We start from the raw sequence: 6,000 nt of genomic DNA on the forward strand, positions 1-6,000 counted from the left end.
GAGTGCTCTGGTACAGCTGCAAGCACCCAGTTGCCTATAAAGGCAGAAAGGCCTCACTCTTACAGAGCAGTGAGGTGATATGATTACCACACAGCTCTCCAGGAGCTCTGCCCATTTCTGTTCACAGCACTGAACAACGCAGATGCAGACACAAAGGAAGTGGAAAATGTAGACATTTCTATGCCAAGACTATCAGAACGAATAAAAAAGTTTTTTCAAAATCTCAAGCATCAAGGGCAGTTAAATTATTGGTAGTCATTACACCTACTTCAGAATCCAGGCTAAAATACCTCTGCCCTTCTTATCTACAGAACAGATTGAATTAATTCTTTCCCCAGCTATGGTGCCCCTAGAGACACAGGCCTTGGTTGCAAGGACCCATGGATGATTGTGGATTGTTGGTACACTATAAATTTGTTAATGAATTTCCATTCAACTATGGAAAAGAAGGCTGGTCACAGCTAAGTGGAGTTCATCAAGAGGGACAGCCATGTGAACCTGATCTGCTGTGCTGCTTCTCTTCTCCCTGTGAGCATGGATCTGGGAATTTTAGTTTGAGGACTGTAGTCATAAGGTAATCCATACACCAATGCCCCAATGCAGTGAAGAAGATGGGACCTAAATGCCTGTGAACCAATACCTCAAGGACAAAACAATCCTCAGTCTTATATCAAAGTATCAATGATCATAGTTCCTCAGATAATAGTGTTTGCCATAAAATATTGCTACAGACATCATGCTAAAAACAATAGACAGGGGTCACTGAGTTCACTTTTTGCTTTCCTTCTCACATTCAGTTTTAGATTCCTTTCTAAATATTGTCTTTTTCCAGACAAACCCCGTTAAACAGATATAACCTGAGACTTTAACATGTGAACGGAACATTTCTTCTGATTTTAATTACAAAAATTAATGTGGATGAAGTTCAATACAATGAAGTCTTGTTGGTGTCTGTTTTCATTCATCTGATTACATAAGAAGAGAACAAGCACGTGTTCATATAGGGCAGGGTGGGAATTCAGGATCTGCCAAATGGGACTCTGTTACCATTGATATGGCTGGTTAAATAAACAAGGAAAAGGATCTGTGTTCATGGGAGCTAAATGAAGGTAATAGAATTGGGCTTCAGGAATTCCAAGTTTTTTTCAATTAAAGAAGCCAAAAAAAGCAAGGAAGGAAATTCTAAAACAATGAAAATGATGTGGAAACTTGTCCTGTTAAAAATACTGAAGACTAAATAGAAACAATATTGCCTCAATATGCAAAAAGTTATATGGATCTTCTTAAATGCATCATCCTATGAATATTTTAAAGTGGTAGCTAGTTACCAGAGAGAATAAAGGTAATGCTTGGGCTGAAGAACAGAAAGATGTCTAGTGCTGGCATGGAGAAGTCACTAAGGAAGGAAAGTTGCTGGAGGTGAAATGGGCTTGACCAGACTGCAGTAGCTGGTTGCATTATCTGTGCTGGAGGACAGGATCTAGCAAACATTTAATGCAAAGAATTTTCTATCAACACACCATGTGGTTGTTGTTGGAAGAATTTGTTTTAAGAGCACATCAAAGCTCTCCATCAAACATAAACAACCCCACCTCCTTTAAGCCTCACCTATCAAGGAGCAAGATGCCTCTGTGTGGAAGTACAAGAAAAATAGCAATAGCAGAGAGATCCTCTTGCCAGTGAGGGTACCAAAGCTGCATTCTGGAGTGCACACAATGGTTCCCTCACTGGAGGCTGCTTTAAATCTTTTGTGCTCTAAATGATCTAAAACTACTCTGCATGGAGAAGGAACAACTGTATCAGAAAGCTGGGAGGTATGATGGAAACAGAGTGCATAAACAGTACAGTCCTGCTTGCACTGTGCTGTTAATACATCTTCCAAAACATTCTACCCCTTGAATCATTTACTGAAGGATCAGAAACCTGTGAGCAAGCACAAGAGACTGAACTAACTGAAGGTTACCAACTTTAGCTTAATTTTAGTTAAATTCCAACTAAATTGATACAAGATCTATCCCATATAGTTTGTGCCTACCTGTTTTCTCCATCTGCCTTTTCACAGAGTCACAGATTATACTGAATTGGAAGAGACTCATGAGGATTACTGAGTCAAACTCCCTGCTCCTTGCAGGACTATCTGACACTCAGACACATGACTAAGAGTATCATCCAGATGCTCCTTGAACTCTGACAGGCTTTTATGCTCCAGTGAGCAAGCAGTCCTTGTTCAGAGGTTTGCAGGTGTAAAAAAAGTTCCCAAAATTTTTCCTTCACATAAATTTCCCAGATTTGCACAATTTCTTCTACTTTCACTTACAAACAGCCATAATGGACCTAGAGGGGCACTCAAACTGATTGGGAGTTTTCCATCCTGTAGAAGGCTGGGATACTGCAGCTGAATATCCCCAGCAGCTCTTATCTGTGGATTAGGTATTTTGTGGGCTCACAGTGTACACAAATGCAAGGCCAAGTTTTGCATAACTAGAGAAAAAGAATTCTCTTGCAAAGATGCAAGGGAGAAATTTTTCATGGGTTTAACAAGAATGGGATAATTTCGGTCAGAGATACTTGAAATAGCAAGGAAACATAGATTACCAAATCACATAACCTCCACAATGCCCTGCCAAATGTTAAAACAATCATACAGTAGTAGCCCTATGAAACACTCACCTCAGTTCTTTAGACATACTTTTCCTCTTCTTGCAGAAAACTCTCTCTCCCTCCAATGCAAGTCTCTAGAGATGCCTCAGCAGTCCACTGGCAAGTTGTGCTTCCCCATCTGGAATATCCTTCTCAAACTCTCGTGTTCTTCCTTAGCAGTGTGTTCCCAAACACAAACTGTGCTTTTCTTGCCATTAGTGCATCTTGTACTTCCAGACCACTCAGCAACTGCAAAAAGTGAGGTGACCTTTGACTTGTAAATTTCAGGTTTTTTTACATGGAGAAGGTGCTCACTGTTCCAAATGTGGAATCCAAAGGCAGACAGCACATAATGTTGGAGATGAAGCAGGAGACTCTTATAATTTTATCTGACGGTGTTTTCCTAAAGCAGATGCTATTTAGCTCTCCCATGAACCCTCTTATAACATAAACCAAAACCATTATAACACTATGATACTCTATTAATCTATTTCCTTTCATAAGAGGCTGGTGCAATGAGTTTCACCAACAGCTTCATTTTCCCTTTCCTAAGCACTCTCTCCTTTAGCAGAGTTTCAGATCACACCACTCACTGCACGGTGTCACTCACTGCAGAGGGAGCTGGGCTGCTTTTGCTTTCCCTCCTGCAATACAGCTTTCACAGCCTGGTATCAATGCTCAGATCTGCTGCTCTTTTTCTGGTATGCAACATACACATCACACAGTTTGGCATGGTCTCACCATCAGAATTACATAATCCTCAATTATGATAATCTTTGGATTAAAATGTTCAAGTATTTCAGCTAGAACTGATTAGAACATCTGGGAATGATGAGCTGACAGTTTCCATGGCATTCTGCGTTATGTTTTGGACATATTTTACATTCCTAGTTTCTATGGAATAACCACATTTTTGTCGTCCTGTTCTCAGGAGAAAACCAGTTTTGCTTCCCTACCATAACATCCTAACCCCCCATGACAATCAACATATAAACTGTCTCTTCCATGTTCCAGCTGAGAGAAGCACAAGTACTCTTCCACTGGGGCCCTTACTCATCCATGTTATTCTTTAGTGGGATTCTTCACAATCCTTTAAATCTGAACTAACCTCAGCTTTCTGTCACACTTCACCAAGTAACATTTCTGTCTTTGGGATACATGTTTTTACATCAATTAATTACATCAATTTAACATCCAGGCTGTAATCCTTTCACATGAACTAACAATTTCTGGGGAAATGTCTTCCATATTCTGTCTTAAAAATTTACCAGTGGCTGAGCTAGTATGTCCCCAAATGTCTGGACAGTCAGAAATAATTTCCAACCACATGCTGATGCAGTTTTCCTAAGCTAAGCACTAGTTATTTTTACAACGTCCTTAACACTTAGAACTTCCCTCATTATAGAAAGCAAGAAGTAAGTTCTATTTTTTCACATTCTTCTTCTGGTGGTTTTAAGTTCTGAACTCAATTAACTGAAATCAGAAACGGTCTGCTCACTTCACGATCAAGTCCCAAGTTTGAGAACAGCGGAATATCTAATGGGAAAGTTTCCGTGCCACGCTGTGTGTGTAAAGGACCTCAGCTCTCTTGCAAAGGACATACTCTGTCACTGCAGAGCACGCAACCCCGGCACCTATTCCCACGGCAGTCATTTATTTTACTTCAAACACACACCAGCTTTTGTTTTCTTGAGTCAAACAGCTGCACCGGCTTTAGTCTGAGCACACTGCACGGAGGGGTCCTGCCAGAGGCAGAGCCCTTCGGCTTTCTTGGAAAACTACTGGAACTCAGCTGCCTCCTCAGGATGGATCCCTTCCCAAAACCCGTCCTTTAATAGAGAACTGCATCTCGAGAATTAATGAGCCACCGGACGGCTTCAGGCGCTGAATCCATTTGCAGCGCCACTTAGCACATAATTAGCAACCTTCAGAGAGCACACCCTTCCCTCCTGTCAGGAAGTATCAGCATCCTACAGGCCTGCAGAGCCGGGAAAGGCCGGGGTGCCAAGCCTGCGGCTCTGCAGATCCCTTTTCCGTGTCCAAGGGGCAGCGGGGCAGCCGCGGCCTCAGCCCGCTCGCTGTGCCGCTCCCGCAGCCGGGCCCGGCCGCACAACCGCGAATTGAAACAGCTGCTACTCCATCTTCACTTCTTGGAAGGCACCAAGGATCGGGAGCCCTGCGCCATCCTTCACCTCACAGAACACATCTCCCCACAGCTCCCACCGCCTCACGGCACCTCCACCCGCACAGCTCTGGGAGGATTCGCCCATCTCTGTCTCTCTAACACAGTTGCTTCCTCCCGGGCGCCTCAGGAAGGCGCAGCCCCGGGGCTGCGGGCAGGCCCCTCCCGCCAGCCCGCTCCGGCCGTGAGGGCGGCCCGGAGGAAGGGCTGGCAGCGATGCATCAACCGAGCAGACCGCAAAGTCACCGCACTGCCACGGCAGGGCAGGCACCTACATCGAAACTTCCCTTAACGCTCCCGGAAAGGCCAGAGGGGCACCAACAGCACAGTGAGCTTCAACAGCTGTTCCACGGTATAACCTCCGTATTTAGAATTATCCCACAACTGAACGGTACTACAAATGTATTTAGTACTCAAACTCACTAGAACTGAGAAGGAAATGATTGTAAATAACTCAGAAACTGACAATGAACGTGTGCCACTGGGCAGGTATTTATAGCAAAAGCAGACCTACAGTAACTCAAGTCACAGATCCTTCCTCAGCAGCCCAGCCTGCACATGTCCTTCAAACAAGGGAGAAACACCAGTCTTGGATCTTTAGTGGTCTCGCCAACAATCCATTTTGAGATAAAATTTCTGAAAGAAGAATTTCCGTTTACTAAGAACATTCATTGTGTTCTAAAATTGCCATCTAGCAGACATAATTTAAAATTTGTTGCAAAACTCTAGTTTGTGATTAAAATAGTAGAGAAGGCAGAAAAATTATTTTTGCCATTCTCTCGATGTTGAAAGATGAAAAATTTCTTTCATAAGGCATCCTGAGAGTTAAGTACAAAACACACCATACAAGATGCAAGCTGGGTCAAAATTGACAGCATGTTTGCCCTTGTCTGAGGTGGTCAGAGAAGCACAAAAATCTCACGGTCCAATTATAGAGTGAACTGTAAATCACTTGTTTTGCATGTTCAACCCTCCTGCAGTCTCCAGTAAGAAGATTACAATTGAAAAAAAGATTTCTGGTACACCTTCTATGTTCTAAAAACAAATTCAACTTCATCAGATAGACATGCAAATCAATACTAAGGCTTATGAAAAGCTGCTGCAGACAGATCTCCAGAACTGTGAATCACATGTTTGAGGTTTTTTTGTTTTCCCAAGGACAAAAAGTACAACATTAA

This window comes from Oenanthe melanoleuca, chromosome 5, assembly GCF_029582105.1.
Source record: "Oenanthe melanoleuca isolate GR-GAL-2019-014 chromosome 5, OMel1.0, whole genome shotgun sequence".
Lineage (NCBI taxonomy): Eukaryota > Metazoa > Chordata > Aves > Passeriformes > Muscicapidae > Oenanthe > Oenanthe melanoleuca.